The sequence below is a fragment of the Coenobita brevimanus genome, chromosome 52 (assembly GCF_032717465.1).
Source record: "Coenobita brevimanus isolate Jiangsu-jjx chromosome 52, ASM3271746v2, whole genome shotgun sequence".
In the NCBI taxonomy this organism is placed as follows: domain Eukaryota; kingdom Metazoa; phylum Arthropoda; class Malacostraca; order Decapoda; family Coenobitidae; genus Coenobita; species Coenobita brevimanus.
Genome location: NC_137005.1, coordinates 2,567,664 through 2,586,986, shown reverse-complemented (window position 1 = coordinate 2,586,986; position 19,323 = coordinate 2,567,664). Strand labels below are relative to the sequence as shown.

The following is a 19,323-nucleotide window of genomic DNA, read 5'->3' as shown; positions in this document are numbered from 1 at the left end:
GTATTTCGTGACGATTTATTTCTAATTTAGGAAAGAGAGCAGCAGGTGGAAGGGCTAATAAAAGTTGTTTTTACACTTCCTGTTCGCAAAGCCTCTCAGCTGTATAAAATCGCCTAGTTTAAGCAAGAAAAACTAAAATTAAATAGTTCGGTCTGAAGGGGTACATAGCAACAATCTGTCAGCGATTTATTATGCATACGATAATACACTATAATATTCTCTTGTGTTTATTTATAGTTTTAATATCGGCATGGTCTGAATCACCAACAAACATGAGGATACTGAGGTGTACTGTGAAGAATAAAGCGTTAAAAAAAGATGTTACGAAATTTCCAAAGCCGCTTAGAAAACACCGTGGAATTGCAGAGAGAAGGCCATGACAGGCATTTGTGGAACGCTTATTCTCATTTCACGTCATCAGCCTGCATCCCACAGTACAGAGTGCAGACAGCAGTGACATCGAGAGGCTAGGCACGTTCTATCTTCGTCAAGGCTTCAGAAATAACAGTTATAATCGGTTGCTCTCCTTTCCCTTCCCAATTTAAGTTGTAACCATTTTTTTTGTGAACTGTGTGCCTGATTTTGCTAATTCTTTGGTCTAACGTCATAAGGGTTTATAATACTGAAGAGAAATCTTGCCCCCTCTGATATATAGATACAGTATATATATATATACAGATAGACAGATAGATAGATAGATGGACAGACAGATAGATAGATGGATACAAAGAGACAGATAGATCTTCAGAGGGAAGAAAGTGAGGCAGTGTACCGCAATACTTTTACGCAACACGGACTTCAGTACTAAATTCGTGACTCCGTGTTGGGTTAACCTATACGTCGCATGCCAGCACAGGTGTACCTTTGGGTGTTCCCCTCTCACCTGTCCCCGCTCCGTCCTTGGTCAGTATTAAACGGGGACCTGCGGAACGGCACGAGTTAAGGCCAGGCGACGAGAGGCGTAAACACGGCGGAACAAAACCCTGCAACAAAGGGCTCTATGGACTCCTGGCTTTGGGTCGATGGCAGGCACTTGGTGGGATTGGTTAAGCTTAGTCACGCCATCACGCTATCTTGGTGCCTTGGTTTCCCAGTCCACCAGGCTGTGATACGTGAGGGACTAGGGTAACTCCTCGGAAGGGAATGGGGGCAACAGACTCTACCCTCCTCTAACCTTAAACCCATTGAAGTTATCGCCTTAATGTACAGTCGATGGGCATAATTCTGTGTTAAATCCTCGTTACTACATGACCTTTCTCACGTACTGTTTTTATTTATTTTTTTATTATTAACACATTATCATGGTAAGGGTAACAAAGGAGCTTGCAACTCTCATTTTTTTTTTTCTGTCATGATTTCAACGTGATACTAAGCTGTCTCTTTAAACATCGTTCTTCCTTGCGTCTGATTAGTTTACTCAGCTCAGAACAGATTTCATACATCCATCATCCAATCTACATTGCCCCATGAGGAGCGTAGGAGCCCAGGGCTAGGCAGTTGGTCCCGACATTTAAGATGAGAGTGACCAGACTCTCTCATCCCTGAGTGGTATTACACGAGCAATCAACCCAACCATCCCTTGGATATAAACCTTCACCGGCTCAATCCGATTGGAGCGCAATAATTACCCACTAAAACCACCAGGCGCCAAAATCTGGTTATATGGTTACCACCCAGCGTAGTCTCTTTTACTAATTTTTTTACTGTATGGCGATTTTTTTCCAAGTTTTCAGCCACTGGTTCTTTTTAATGTGCTTATATAAAATGCCCTCGGAATGTGTTGCTACCTAATTTAGTGGAACAAAAAAAACAAATCAAAATACAGGCATACTAATCCAGCTACCGTAATAAGTTTTTGAATGAATGAAGGGGTCAAAATACAAAAATATACAATACCGGTATATACTCTTCCGAATCCCTCATTACTCAAAGGGAAAGCTGAGCTAAAATGGAAATAAGAAAAACGATAAGAGAAGAAGAAAACGAGGAAAAAGAAAATAAAGAAGAGGAGGAGGCAAGAAATAACAAGCCGAGGAAAGCAGAATATACGCAATAAGACGATGATGAAAGAGGTGATGAAAGCAAGCACGTTCCACACTCTTTAACCAGTGATCTACGACGCAGGTGAAAAGGCTCAGGTGTGTGATTCTAAAATTTGTTATATAATGAAGGCTGATCTTTTTTAATGACCTTTGTGCTGTGGTAGAAATAAACTGCCTTGTACTGTGGTAAAATAAACTGCCTTGTGCTGTGGTAGCAATAAACTGCCTTGTGTTGTGGTAAAATAAATTGCCTTGTGCTGTGGTAGGAATAAATTGCCTTGTGCTGTGGTAGGAATAAATTGCCTTGTGCTGTGGTAGGAATAAACTGCCTTGTGCTGTGGTAGGAATAAACTGCCTTGTGCTGTGGTAGAAACAAACTGCCTTGTGCTGTGGCAGAAATAAATTGCCTTGTGATACATTAAAATTTAGTCCTTTGTTGTGTGGAAACAGCTATGGGCAATGTATTGAGTGGTCTGAAAATAGCACTCACCTACCAGCATCTCATGTGTTGCGGGGACGGCTCAATCTGCTGGTGTGGGCATGGGTATGGCAGTAGGAGTAAGTAATAAATAATGCAGGATAGATATTGGCAACGCTGACTGAGCCCTTCCCGAAACACAAACGAAATAGTGTTAAATTTTGATCATCTTGCATACCCTTATTTTTTTGTAGGGATTATAAAGCTAGTTATATTTTTCACATTCTTTGGGACTGATACAAAAATAATTAAATAATTTCTTTTATATTTCTTGTGGTAGATTATACTGTAATTAGTGATGTACTTTATTAATCATTATTTGTGGTGAATATAAAGACTTAAATACTGTAGTAAATTAGTTAATGTATGTAGTATATAAAACGATTGTGAAATACTACATATTTCTTGAAGTGGACACAAATATGCTTAATGAATTTTGTTAGCCATTATTATTATTATTATTATTATTATTATTATTATTGTTAGTATCATCATCCTTATTATTATTATAATTACTAATATTATTATTGTTGTTGCTGCAGTGTTATCGTTGTTGTTGTTGTAGTTATCACTGTTGTTGTTGCAGTTGTTATCGTTGTTGTTGTTGTAGTTATCACTGTTGTTGTTGTTGCAGTTGTTATCGTTGTTGTTGTAGTTATCACTGTTGTTGTTGTTGCAGTTGTTATCGTTGTTGTTGTAGTTGCTGTCGTTGTTGTAGTGGTACTGTGGTGGTGGTGGTGGATATGCAGCAAAGCTGACTACGATGTATTTTCATATATATTCTTTGTGGTGAAGATAAAAATACATAAGAACATAAGAAGAGATGATAACTGCAGTAGGCCGGTTGGCCCATGCTAGGCAGCTCCTAGAATAGTAACTGAACTACTAGAATGAGATAAGGATAGCGAAGAAGAAGGCTCTCCCCCGCCCTCCAAACCCTCCAGCCGAAGCCGGCAGGAAAAAGTCAGAAAGAACACCACGCCGTATAGAAAAACTGGTGAATAATTTCCAAACATACAAAGAAAAGTTATTTTTGTTGATGTCCTGTGTGTGGTGGTGACAGGATGTTGTCACGATAGCACCAAGGAGTCTTTGTATGCAGGCTATCTTCATCAGCACTTACGTCACCTCTAGAACCAGCATCACTATCACCATCAATATCACCACTATCATCATCACTATCACCACCATCACCAGCATCACTATCACCATCAATATCACCACTATCATCATCACTATCACCACCATCACCATCACCACTACCACCATCACTATCACCACTATCATCATCACTATCACCACTATCACCACCACTATCATCACCACTACCACCACTATCGCCACCACTATCACCATCACTATCCCCACCATTACCACCATCACTACTACCCTAACGTATCTATTCCCAGCCACTACCATCATCACCATTTCTATCAAGAACTAACGTCTTTATTCCCTGTCACTACCACTATCACCATCACTATCACCCGCTATGAGCTTTACGTACATGACCATCACCATCACTCGTTGTTCCCAGGTTTGCTACCATTCACTGTCACCTCCAACACCACCATCATTATCACCTACTAACATCTTTACAGTCACTATCACCATCATCACCATCACTCACTATTGTCAATGTTACTACCATTCACTGTCACCTCCAGCACCACCATCATTATCACCTACTAACATCTTTACAGTCACTATCACCACCATCACCATCACTCACTATTGTCAATGTTACTACCATTCACTGTCACCTCCAGCACCACCATCATTATCACCTACTAACATCTTTACAGTCACTATCACCACCATCACCATCACTCACTATTGTCAATGTTACTACCATTCACTGTCACCTCCAGCACCACCATCATTATCACCTACTAACATCTTTACAGTCACTATCACCACCATCACCATCACTCACTATTGTCAATGTTACTACCATTCACTGTCACCTCCAACACCACCATCATTATCTCCTACTAACATCTTTACAGTCACTATCACCACCATCACCATCACTCACTATTGTCAATGTTACTGCCATTCACTGTCACCTTCAGTACCACCATCAATAGCATCACAGTCACTAACCTTTACCATCAATACATTGTCACCATCACTATACTCATTTTACTCTTACTTGGCCTAAAATTACCATCACCCCCACCTTCAGAATTGAGATTTAACAGCAGATGAACACTGAAAAATGATGCTAGTCATGAAGAAGTGCTATGAAAAAATGTAGTCACAGTACTGTCTTACTGTCATTAAGCTACATTAAAAAGGTTGCAATTGGACGAAACTCTGGGCCAAGTAAGGTGAAACGAGTACAGTCACAAGAATCACCACCACTCACCTTCACCACTATCATCATCACTCACTGTCAGCCAAGAGTGTACAATTACGAAAATGTACACTCCGTCTACTTATGAAAATGGACACTCCACTTCTGAAAATGCACACCGCTTACTCACACATTACTGTTGCCCTGGTGTGCCATGTGCAGCGGGGTGGCAATTTAGGACAAAGGAAATTACAAGGAGAACAAGGCAAACTTCAGATTACAGAGGATATTGTCCGATACGAAATTGTGACACTACACAACTAACCTGCAAGTAGTCAGACTGTAGCATTATGTTGCGTTACTCCTGCATGACAAACAAGAATCGCTAAGGAAACAGTTTAACCTGTTCCACTATGATTTTTCCCCCCTGGTATTAAACCTAGTATTACAACCGCAGCAAGGTGAGGTGTACTGTTGTCGATCCTGTGTGTGTGTGTGTGTGTGTGTGTGTGTGTGTGTGTGTGTGTGTGTGTGTGTGTGTGTGTGTGTGTGTAAAATTAAATTTTCATCCGATTCATTCCAAACTTGGTGGAAGGGTTGAGGGTCAGGCAAGGAATAAAATTACTTGATTTTGAGAACAGCAGGTTATAGATCAAGGTCACAGCTCAAGATCGAAGAATTATGAAACTCCAACACAATACTCTGAAACGTCAACCAGGCTTCGAAGATAACATCACTAAGTTTCAAAAGTCATCGTTCACCGCCTTGCTATTTATCGTACGACTGGGGATCGATATTTGAGTTCGTAATAGTATCTCCAGACGATCCAATTTAGCTTAGGGGGACTTTTCGGACCGTTAATATTGATACAGCCTTAATCAGCCCCCTTCCTGCAAGAGAGGTCTGTCCAAAAAAATGAATAAACTAATGCATCCTCTGCCTGAAGGGGTTCGGTGAAAGCGTCAGAGTAATACTTCAAGAATTCCTCTGAGACACGAACGTCCTTGACCGGCCCCCACCACAGAGATGGACGTACGTACGGTATGCCGCTCTATAAATATACTCAGTACTTTAAAACATTCAACACATGGACGCAATCAATAAATCTAATTTTCTATTAATTTATGTATCTATCTATATCCATCTATCTATCTGTTTGCCTGATTGTATATCTATAGCAAGGCGCCTCAATCCCGTAAGAAGCGATCACAAACAAATCGCCTCCATGCCACCATTTTTCCTGTCATCCGGCTGCCTTCTCCCCAACTCACAACCTATTCTCTCATTACATCTTTCCACTCCATCCCTCCACCTCATCCTCGGTCTCCTCCTCCGTACCTGAATAAGAGAGAGAGAGAGAGAGAGAGAGAGAGAGAGATAATGCACCCAAACAACATAGTCCCAAACGTGCCATCTCTTTGCAGGGGACGGCCAAGGACGCTCTGTCTCCAGGGTCTCGTGGCAATATCATAACGGTATAAATCTTGCAAACATACTCCCTGGGCGGCTAATTCTGCAGATATTCAACATGTAATGCAAAATAGTGACATGTCATAATACTGACTGGCCACAGACTACCGGTATTAGGTTGCCACGCCCTACCATTCATATTCAAAGTATAACGATCCTTCTTCATTCCAGTATGCAGTTTAAACAGTTCTGATAAATTTAATTCATGTCAGTTTTAACACCAACAAAAATCTTCATATAATTAGTACAGTATCTTTTTTTATGGAAACTTCAAATCAAAGTTACATCATCGGTGCTGAAGGGATGTCTTTAGGTGGCGTTCCGGACATACTTTAATGGGCAGGTCAGCTACTTGGTTTTACAAACGTCCTTAAACTCCCTCCCTATCCCCCAAGAGGAGGAAGATGGACTGCAGAAAAGGAGCGACTAGGCCTGCAGTCCACTGGGTTCACGTCTGGATGAACCTAGGACAACAACAACGACGATGACGACAACAACAACGCAGGTCTACTTCTTCCATGCTGCGTCAGTGTGCAGTGTGAGAAGTTGGTATCAGCCAGTGACGCCACAGTTTCTGGTTACGCTATTCTGTAGGGAAGATGAGGAACGTATCCACTTACTGTCCCACCACCCACACCAAGCATCAACATCTCCACCAATTACCATCACCATCAGCACCATGACAATCACCATTTACTGCCACAACCATCACCACTCACCATTACCACCACCACCACTCACCATCACTACCATCACCACCATCATCACTAATCATCATCAGTACTACCATAACTCACTATCATTACCACCACATCTAGTGGTAGGTGGTGGCAACCAACTTTCACTCGCGTGCAGTGCTACCTACCTCTTTCTTACGTAGTGACAAGTGACGTGACAACCCTAATTTCTTCCTGTAACCTAATAAACCATTTACAACGGTGAGTGGCAACCATATAACTAAATAACGAGGTGATGTGGAGAATACTTTGGTGTCCCTGTAAATTGAGTGGAGACGCAAATGCGGAGTCCATCCACGAACCAAACTTCCACACATTTCCCACAAGGGCACATCGGTTCATTGCACGGGTCAGTTCTGCAGCGTCGACTGTTTGTCCGTGGCTGATGGATCTACTCTACCAGATCGACCAAAGATGATCCTCTGCTGCTACTACTACTGTTGTCACTGTATGCTTTGTTGAGAGGTAGTAAGAATTTTACAGTGGTTAAGACGAATGACTCACATGGGTGAAGATGTTTTGCCTAGTTCGCCGATAATTAAGTGAAGGGTAAATTTACTGCTGACTGGGCAGGGTAAAGATAGACACATGGTGAGAGGAGTTCCTTGGTGTGAGATAAGGGACTCAGACCCCACATGTGTTGGTCATCCTTCATGATGGGAGTGCTTACACTACAGAAAGGGTAGGAAGAGAAGTCAGTCTGGAGATTGAGTTTGGAGAACTAACACACAGTCCGTGAGCTGCGGCTGTGAGTGTGCCACAACCGTGGGTAACAGTAACGCCAGTAGCCACACGCTATGCCCCCACGAAGTCATAGACCCTCACCACGTAAGTTATGTCATCTCGTGTAGTAGCACTAAGTGTCTAAGGATTGATGTAACTGTGGCATACACCTGTGTATGTATGTCTATATACTAGTAATTATGATGATTATGACAGATCAGTGTGCTTATAACGTTAAATATATTATGTTCATGCTGTGTTAAAAGCTAGGCAGTATGGATGTAGAGTCTCTGTTGTTGCACGTTTGACAAATATAGGAACAAGTCCAACTGGCAGGTCCTGTTATTATCCTGAAGACTAGGGTTTAGTGGCGTGGCGCTTACAACTACCACCACCATCAACCTTATTTATTCACCACAACCAGTGACCTTCATCTTCATCACCCTCATACAGTCATCACGACGCCATTGTCACTGTCATCACCACTGCTTCCTGCCATATCGTCCATTACCACCACTCTCACTCCCCGCAACCACCATCTCTAACCACAACACAAATACCATCACAACACCACAACACAACCACCGCCACAACACCACGGCCATCACAGCCACACCACAACTACCATATCACAACTACGGCACCGTAACACCTCAATACCTTCCTCAAACCTTCTTCTAAGTGGGAATTAGGTCTGAAATTATGATGATGATGAATGAAAAAAAAAAATCAAAGGCTTGAGTTATGTGTGAACGCCTGCGTGGCTCATTTCACTGGGAATTCTGTTGAATTTTCTACTTTTGTGCTTCTCTCTCTCTCTCTCTCTCTCTCTCTCTCTCTCTCTCTCTCCCTCCCTCTCTCTCTCTCTCTCTCTCTCTCTCTCTCTCTCTCGTTGCTGAATCCTCAGATTATCTTTCACGTAAGAGTTAGTCAGGATGATGATGATGATGACTGCAAGAACTCCAGGCATCTCACGACTTGAATGACGTGTGAATGACAGTCTGGCCAATTTCACCAGACGTTCTACTGACAGCTCCCTGAATTTGTGCATTGTTTCTTTACCTCTGGCTACGACCTACTATATTTTTTCGTGGGAAGCAGGATTAAAATGATGATGATGATGATGATACTGGTGGTGGTGATGATGATGATGATGATCATGATCATGATGATGATGATGATGATGATGCCTTTGAGAACGGTCATGATACTACTTACGCGTATTATTCGTGTTCTCTCGACTGGAACACGCTGTCTGTCCTGATAAGAGCTTCCTCTCTGTTGTTTTAGGGTTTTAAGTTTCCCGTGAACTCTGGTTACATGAGTCCGATTGGTTATATGATTAATTCCTCCCTGGACTGTCATATAAACCCCTCTAATGGTGGGGACAAACCTATACCCTTTTTACCCTAACTTGGCCTAAAATTGCCATCGCTCCTTCCTAGTGGTAAATTATAACAAGGGATTAGCACTTGAATATGATGCAACAATTCACGATGTGCTATAGAAAAGATGTAGTGCTAAACCAGTCTCTCTCTCTCTCTCTCTCTCTCTCTCTCTCTCTCTCTCTCACACACACACACACACACGGGAAATAAGCTGCCCAAAGACAAAAATCAGGGCGAGGATAAACTTAAACGATTATAACAGACTATTCCTACTCTGACCTAATGCGACACGATTTTATTTAGATGAGAGTAAATTATAGGAGTCCGTTAATGTTGTGCCTACTACTTTACCTCAAGACGATTTCACATACCTAAGAAGCCCCATAGTGAAGAGGTTCGTCTCCTTAAGCCCTTTCAGAGCGATGTTCTCTTATTATCTTATTCTTGCTTCCGTGTGTGTGTGTGTGTGTGTGTGTGTGTGTAATTATTCACCGGGTCGGTCAGGATCACTTGATGGTTGTGATCGTCAGCTTTTACCCTCCCGGAAGGAAGCTGAGAGCTCATATAGTCCGATCTAAGGGCAAGGCTGTGACCTTCACACACGCACACACCCGTCCCCTTGCTCAAGGAGGACAGTAACCACCCACTTCGTCAGTGAAACTTTTCGCAAACTGAGCGAGGCGCGAACTCCCGTCCACCAGTTGGCAAGCGAGAACGTTACCACTGCACCAGCGAGCGGTGTGTGTGTGTGTGTGTGTGTGTGTGTGTGTGTGTGTGTGTGTGTGTGTGTGTGTGTGTTATTGTTGCTGTCACCAGAAATCCTCCTCCTCCCGTCCTGCTGCTCCTATAGTGTTCCTCCTCGTAACATAGGGTTTGGGTGGAGTCACCCCCTCCCTACACTATTGCCATGTTTCCTAACCCTACGATGTATAACGCCTGTGGTTTGTGTAGTAGGAATGATACATAAACATAACTCATACTAATATAACTGTAATGAAAGTGCTGACATGTATCAAGGAAGAATAAAACTATTCTGCATACTATATTATACGATAATAGAGAAACGTGGCATAAAAATTTGGCAGTGTTGCTCTAAAAATATTCTAATTATTATTTACTTCCCCAACACTTCTAACATTGCTAATTAATTTAGCAAGTATAATTGCAAGAAAATTTGAAGGGATAAAAGTGGGAAGAGGCGATCCTTTCATAATTAAAATAAATATATCAAACAGCTCTGGGGTGGCAGCACTCACGCGACACGTGTTTGTGTGTACGCTGTGGGAGGTCACCAACCCCCTACAGGATTTAGGCCTATTGGGGAAACCTCTATAAAAAAAACGCGCCGTGACTTTTACCTCAAGGGTGGTGCGGAAATAAAGTCAAAATTATAATCCATACATAAAAATGGAAGTAAAAAACCATGGATGACACATAACAAAATCTAGCGAGAGAGAGAGAGAGAGAGAGAGAGAGAGAGAGAGAGAGAAATAATAATAATAATAATAATAATAATAATAAAACTTTATTTCCACTAAACAGTGGGTATTCTTATACATTATACAGTAGTACAGCATACAGTATGAAAGTTCTATACACAATATAATACAAGTTGATACATATGGTGGAGAATAGTGACAGAGAGGTAAATGGTTTAAAAGGTGTGGGGACACTTAGGTTAAAAATAGATCAATTAAGGGATTTAGGAACGAAGGCAGTGGGAAGGATTAAGACAGATGGGATTGTAAGATTAGGGAGTTTGAGCAATAGGGTAGAATGTATGCTCTCAATAAAAGTATAGCAATTATCAACGGCTAATTATTATACAGGTGTTGATGGTGGGGGTCTATATTTATAGGTGTTGGTGGTGGAGGTATAGCGGGTGTTGTTGATGGGGGTGTTGTTGGGGGTAGGGGTATAGGGGGTGTTGGTGGCAGGGGTATAGGGGGTATTAGAAAAACGGAGATCACAAGAGGGAAACAGTGTCAAGGTCATCGCTGATGGAGAGGTCAGCTCGGAAACGTGGCAACAGTGCAGGGAGGGGGTGACTCCACCAAAACCCTACGTTTCGATCTGTCAGACTATAGTAATACGGGCACGGCGCACTTCCTCTACACGCTTCACATCGGCCCAACCTCCGAGTTTCCTGCTTACTTCTTAGGACAGTCTTATTATATCAAGAGCGCCAAAGAGCAGACAAGCCTTTTCCTTTCCTCCTTTTTTCTGAGTGCGACAGTGTAGACAAGCCTTTTATTTCTTTTTTATTTTTATTTTTTTCTGATTCATGTGATGAGGAGAGAACCTGTCTGACCTTTCTCTACCCTTACTGACAACAATCCGTCATATGGCAGGCAGATTAAGCTGTCCTGATGGACCCAGGTTCGAATACCGCCTGGGGTAGGGAACAGTTTAAGGATTTGAATTTCATAAAAAGTAGACTTTCCTGATCTACCAGATGACCCGCCGACATGTCATAAAAGTACCCCCGCTAATACCAATACACCAGTCCTGTATGAGACAGCCCTAGCATGTATTCAATATGGACGGTGGGTGTTAGCGCCGAAGTGGTGACATGTGGAGATGTAGGAGGACTACTGGGCCTTGGGATAGGCTACTGCCCCAGAGATATAGGCCCTGAAGCCTTTGCCCAGAGTCGGACACATAAAATATATATATATATATATATATATATATATATATATATATATATATATATATATATATATATATATATATATATATATATATATATATATATATATATATATATATATATATATATATATATATATATATAATTTTTTTAATGCAAGGAAGAAGAAACTAAAGGCCAGAACCCGCAAGATGTTCCTTTCAAGAAAAAAAAAAAGATGACAGGTAGACCAAGGTCCTTTTTCTCGTCGGTTATGGAAGTCCCCTAACACATCTTCCTAAGCAATTTATTTTACTTATAACTCCCTACTATCCTCTTCTGCGTCACTGAAACGGTTAAATTACCACCACAGCCTACTCAGCATAACATACAAATTGATATTAACCAGCCGTATCCACAAATAAATCGCTAAGGAAGAGGTGCTATGGAGAATAAAGACTCCTACCTAATCTTTTCTGTACTCTTACTGATTCTGAACTTTTATGTAGGATGCAGGCTAATCACATCTAACAACTACATGTATTCCACAAGTGACCGTAAAAAATAAGAGGCCTCTCTCTCTCTCTCTCTCTCTCTCTCTCTCTCTCTCTCTCTCTCTCTCTCTCTCTCTCTCTCATTTTCACGTCCCGCTTGGCTTCACAATTTTCGCACCTCATCATCTTTAACATTCTTCCACCCTAACATCCCAAAAATCTCATTAAGCTGTTGTCAGCCTGCAAGAACTGGGCTAATTAGGGAATATGAGTAAAGCCCAAAGCCAGAGGAAATAATTACTGTCGAGCTCAGTTCATTAGACGGATTTATGGGCACGGAGGTTTAAAAAAAGTGCTAGAGGATACGAGTAGAGGAGGGGGAGGGAGTTCCGGCTACCCCTTTTACTTGACTTTTATGACAAAAAAATGCGTGGATCGTGTTCTTTCCTTTCTCAAAATAACAAACGCATTTTTCAGCAAAGCTTACTCTCGTGCTCACCCACAACTGACCTAAGATGAATCTGAACACAGTACAGACAAGCTCAATATTCAGTTTCGATTTCTGAATAAGGTCCAGATCTTTCACGATCTCAATCTCAATGTTCAAGTTGATGCACTCGAAAAGAGCACAAATAATTATGTTGATGACACACAGACACCTTGCGGTACTTGGTAAGTAGACAGATGCAGGTTAGGCTACAGTACTGAAGTCCTGAAATACGAGTATGATATAATGTCTAGGGAAAACTTTTCGACCTAAAGAGGTTACTGCGCGCGCGCGCGCGCACACACACACACACACACACACACACACACACACACACGTGTGTGTGTGTGTGTGTGTGTGTGTGTAAGATCCAAGTTGGGTTGCACATGTTGGCCTATCTTCATGGTAAACAACTTCTGTAGGACGATATATTTCTTTCATTTGAACAATTTAACAATTCAAGGCACTATGAAATCAAGACTAACTTGGAGCGTGCTCTATTTTCCTACTACATCACCACCATCGCCTTCAATGTCTCAACGGCAAAGCTTCTAGTACACAGTATTTTTTTTTTTTATCGTATGAACCAGACGAGTCGAAGAAGCAACATGGCAGGATGCAACCCCAGTGTGGCGGTGGCAGTAACATTCCTAAGCCAATTCTGTACATGAAGGGAATGTCCACAAGCTCCAGTCTATTTTAACCTTATTTTACGACAGACTGGGAATACGTGTGTGGTGGCCTTCATTACTTAGCTAACCTTGCTATGATGCTGCCGCTGCCACGAACTTCTCTCATCAGTCAATCCTCTTCTAAACCCTGGGATCGTTAGTGATAAAATATTTTGTGTTTATCCCGACTGGCTCTGTGATCTCATACTGGATAACATCGGTGCTAGGGGAGAACAACGTTACAATACTCATTTCACACTAACTTGGCTTAAAATTTCCACCTCTCCATCTTGAATGCTGAGTTGTGAAACTGTCAACAGAATATGATGCTAGTCACAAAGAAGCACCATGGAAAGTAGGTTGTGAGGTTGCATTCTCCCTTGAAATAAGCTGCAAAAGGACGAAAATCTCGGCCAAGTTAAAGTGAAAGGAGTATACATCTGTCTTATTTCGCAGTATACTGAACAGCTCAGACAGAGGAAATTATAACCATATATACGTTGAAATACTGTTTAGACTACTGTGCGGAGAGGCGTTCAGCAGTTTCGGCCCGACTTAAGAGAGCGAGAGCCAAGCCGAAACAGTTTTGTCCGTCAAAACATACACAATATCGGTGTGTCGGTAGCTGTGATTTTTCCCTCAATAACTAACTCTACACAGCTTCGTTCTTAGACGGTTCTTGAAGCATGCTGCCTATTTTCAGGGGAGATGTAAACTTTCGCATTAGATTAAGTATAAGGCGCAAAATTAATACCGTATATTTGAAGAAAATGTTGCAAAATTTCCAAAGTCAACAGGAACACTAGCCTACTCAGTGTGATGAAAACAGCCAAAGAACCGCATTCTCGTTGGGTTTAAAAGTTTTGGTACACCTTTTCCTCAGCAATATACAGGGTAGCCCATAACTAACGCTCCAATATAAACTACGGTAACTAGATAGTATCTTGCTTAGTATGGGGACGGCTCAGTCTTCTGATTACGTGTGGCAGACAGTGGGCAACAGGATGTGAAAAAATGATTCAGGGGAGAAGATATGGCGAAAAGAGGGGGGATTAATCCACTCCGGATGCAGTGACATATAAGTGACCACAGTGATTTGATAACGGGTTCTCCTCTGTAGCCTCTCCTCATGGTAGCCTAACCGAGTCTCTACAGAGTTGAAGTTTGTCTAAAAACCACCTCTCTACAGTGACTTCCAACCATCGGACAATTTTATTCCACTTGAAATTTTTTCTTTAACTGAAGGATTTCGATACTAGCCTATGGACTCATCAGCCCCTTCACTAAATGAGGTCTTACACGAAAATATATTAGCCTGAAGGTAACAAAAGCATATCACAAGTCTCCATCATAGTGAACGGACTTAGTTTTTCTGCAAATATCCTCTACCAGTACTTACATATGATCTCACACACACACACACACACACACACACACACACACATATATATATATATATATATATATATATATATATATATATATATATAGCACTGACACCTTCCAAGTTATTCTCCTCTATTTCCTTGACAGTTCCGCCCATAGGTATCGGTAACCAGATTTATGTCCTTCGTGTGATACGACTTTTTACAACCTTTCATCAGAATTATAAAGTCACGTATCGGCATAATGTCTCTTTAAGGGTCTACTCTTATTGGTTGTGGAGATTTCGTTGCGCCTCTTCTTCACTGACTTATTCTGTACACGATATTACACCTAAATGATCGTTATGTATGTTGCTTAATACAACCTGTGTCTACATTAGAAAAATATACAAACAATACAAAGAATATTGTGGTGTCCTGAAGAAATGAAGATTGGACACTGATGGAAGGGGAGAAGTAAAGAGTGAGAGTGCAAATGGGTTATCTGAAAGGAGCATATGAATGTGGAGAGACAGATAGCCAAATGAGGAAGATAGAGACCGTTGTGGTGTCGATATGAATAAGATAGATTGTGCTAGGAAGAGTACCCTGAGATGGTGTGGGTAAATGGAAAGAATGACGACTGACTACGAGAATACTCGAATGAGAAGAAGGCTGAGGTGAAGAAGTGCTGGGGGAGTCCGAGGATGAGGTGGAGGGACGGAGTGAAGACTATCCTTGGGTCTGAGCGGCGGGGGCTGGAGGTAAAGCCTGATGGAGGAAGACAAGGCGACGTGGAATATGGAATAGATTTATTTCTCGGCCACCCTCTTCGGATTTAAGGTGTATGGCTATGGACTATAGACAGTAGGCAAAGTAAATCGATAAATGTATACGTGATACGTACTGTACGTAGCTAGTTACCTACCCGGTATGTCAATGAAATACGGTCCTTAATTTCAGTGTTCAGTACAGCAGTTCTGTAACGAACGTCCAACGCCAGTCCCTGCCTTCCTTGAAACACACACACACACACACACACACACACACACACACACACACTTGTGATGATAGCATTATCATTTTGATTACTGTTATCTTAGTCCATTTTAGCTCATGCCAGATTATTTCATTCAGATGGCGACTTCCTACCACCAACTGGGTTAGCCTCATCTTATCATAGTCTTGGCTGCCATAGTAACTATGACATGTATACTGTATGTATCAGTATTACTAAGAACTTCCCACTGCCACTCTAGTTGCTTTATGGAAATCTATATGTTTCTTTTCCTAAGAAAAAATTAGCAACTCGTCGCGGGAAGGTAGAATATTGTGTCTCACAATATTAAGGTTTAAAACAGACGAATAAATGAAAATATAAAACGGTACCATAAAACAAATTAACAAAAATCCGCGTCAAAAGATGCCGGGCGAAATCTGACAGTGTGGTTAAATGAGAGTAAAGTGAGGGGTAGAGAGAGGCAATGGGCGGGTGACAGTGAGGAGGGGTGGTGAAAAAGAGGTGAAGCCGGGATGGGCACTTTCCCGGGCTATTCACGGGCTACACCCACACCCACACTGCCACGCCCTAATTGCCACCCGCCAGACAGATAAGGAACGCACCCAACAAACATTCCCCTACACAATGACACACAACCGTCGCTTTATTAACCCAGGTGCGAACGGATTGAGATATATAAAGCTCTGCCCAAAGGTTTCGTGGTCGGCCTGGACATCGAAAATTGCCACCAAACCATCAACACGCTTACTGTATTTAACAACCTGGGGAGAGTTATGCACCGATGTCCATCAACCCGGAGAAAAGAAAAGGAAAAGGAATACGAAAAGGAAAAAGGAAATAAATATCAATTTAGTGTACAGTACATCCGACACCACGACCCTCTCTATGTCGCCTCTTATGACGCCTTTTTGCATCATTTATAATTCACAGTACTTCAGGGGAAATTGCCAGTTAAAGTTTCACTGCTACCGTATCTGGAAGATGAGCCAATCTCCACTAATTTACAGTATCAACTGCACTGAAAAACTTGATGATAATTTGGGGCACATCCCAGCTAAGGAGTGCTTGTACGGTAACTAAGCGACGAAACTACGCTACTGCAACTGCAGTTTAACTCTACAGCATTATTCGTGAGTCAACACTGTATCCAAAACACGCTAACAACACTAACGAAACTGTGAACTGTCTAATAAAGATAAGTTTATTTTCATTACCTGCCTACTTAATCGAGCTTGCTTACTCCGCGTACATTTGTCGGGTTACTACAGTCGATGAACGAACTTTCAGTATCTTGACAAAATTTATATATACTTCATCCAATGAATATTCGCAATAAAATCCACATCATCTTGCAACATTTTACGCGCTAATAATCTTCTGTTTGGCATTAATTTCGCTAATATTCACATAATTTCCAGATGACCAACTGCCCATCTCAATATATTTCTGTGCTTTAGCGAGTGGGATATTAATAGAAGATGCTTTCACCTCTTAATCATATCAACCTCAACAGCTTACCTTGAACTTTCTTAGCATTTCAAACTTCACTCTGCGTCAGTTTTAATCTTTTCCCCCAGGAGCTACATGATTAAAGACTTTGTGCAGGATAATCCCTAATCCCCACATGTGTGCATGTCAATAAACAAAGCCTGCATAATGATAATTTCCGTATAACTAAGAAAACTAACAGAGAATCTTACTGTTCAGGCTGTAGGTGGAATGCTGTACGGTGACCTTTATCAACCTGCAGTAAAAATGAACCACTGCACTCAAATCCTGCAGTTCTCCCACTCACAATAAGGACGGCAGAAAGCGGACACCATCCACTGTGAGGCTAGACACTACTGACACCACCCAGGACGAAAATAACTACTACTCGCTGAAACACACTGACAACATCCTACCTTTGAGTCAACTTTGGGAAATGTAGAAACATTCCTTCGATCAAATGTCACTAGGCTACTTCAGCCGTCGTAAATGGAGAGCATACTATGCTATCTATCGCAAAGTTCAACAGCGTCAAAAAACTATTATTTATAGGAATTTCATTCATGCTTTGCAACAGCAATCTTTCGACCGACTTACGCTTTCGTACGTTTGGCAGATCGTACCGACCTGTACGAAAGCAATGAAAGAAGGAAAATAGAATATTATCAAATTAAATTTCCAGTCAGTCATACTAGTAGCACATATATTATAGATATATTACCTCAATTAAATTATCTAGTATTACACAATATGACGAATCATATTTAATTTACTATTTGTATAAAGTATCATCAAAGGTTTCGAACGAATAAAGAAGAGAATGGGAATATCGATGCATGTCTAGTAGAAAACGACAGATTCTTTATCTAAAAGGGATACTATCTTATATTTTGGTTAAATTTCTGTAGTTGGTTTACTAATTACGATAACCGTAATAAAAACACTGATCTAAAAAAATCTGTAAGAACAAATAGATGCTGGCTGCTAATAAAAAAATAAAAGAAAACGTTACGACAATACTTCAGTGCTAATGGTGCCTCTTTTTCACCTCTTCGATAGCCTATTATGTCTAGCACATACAGAATAAATCGTCTGGAGGTAATAAAAACTAAACTAACGATACGGAAGGGGTTGCCATGTTAAAGATGACAGTAATAAAATGCACTATGAGAGCGTAAGAACATTGCTAATCTCCAACGGCGCTTCAAGCCTGTCCACAACTACGTCATCGCCAGGAATACAGATGACGTCATGTTACGTCATTAGGCCACAGGGGGACGCCTCCACCTAGCGTACTGCGGGGTAGCCAAAATCCACTGGATTCGCAGACATAACTCACTCTCGTAACTTACTGGGATTCATAAACATAGCTCCCTCTTGTAACTAACAGATTCAAAAGTAAACAAAAAGCCCGCTAGTAACTTACAGGGAATAGCTTCACAAAAATAATTTCCACTTGTAACTAACTGGAGATAGATTTACATACATAACTATACCCCTTTTACTCTAACCTGTCCAAAAATTTCCATCTCTTAATACATTATATCAATACTGGAATATGATGCCAGTCACGAAGCAGTACTATGTTAAGACTGTACAGCCTCAATCCTCTCTTTTTCTGCCTATTATCTGTGTGAAATAAGCTACAAAAGAACGAAAATCTGGGCCAGGTTAAACGAGTATAGCTCTTGTAACTTGCTGGAGATGTATTGACAAACGTAACTCTCTCATAACTCACATTATAAGTTGTGTGGAGAGCATCTGCACTCTCTTCTCCAAGTCCTTCCTGCAAGATAAACATATATAAATAAAATGTATAGATAAAGTTACAACAAAATTAGCAAAGCATATGGAGATAAAGTTAATTACTACTTCTCGCAGTGAGTACTTTCCTGCCCCAGCCCCACCGCCCACCAAATATTCAGCCCATCCCGCCCACTCCTCTGCTCGCCACGCCCGTTCCTTCACCCTCCATTATTCCAAAGGGTTCACGACACGACACAGGTCACACGATCAATAAACACACCCA

The 19,323-nt window shown here is 41.4% G+C and overlaps 1 protein-coding gene across 9 annotated transcripts in view; it reads right to left on the bottom strand.

Annotated features, from left to right (window-relative positions):
• LOC145400377 (calpain-5-like) overlaps positions 1-17,616 on the bottom strand; it is a 147,397-nt gene extending 129,781 nt beyond the window's left edge. For all 9 annotated transcript variants that reach the window (XM_080272887.1, XM_080272884.1, XM_080272891.1 and 6 more), the window contains exon 1: positions 17,507-17,616. The gene's annotated coding sequence lies outside the window, so the exon portion shown is untranslated. The remainder of the gene's footprint in view (positions 1-17,506) is intronic.
• Positions 17,617-19,323: the final 1,707 nt, after the last annotated feature.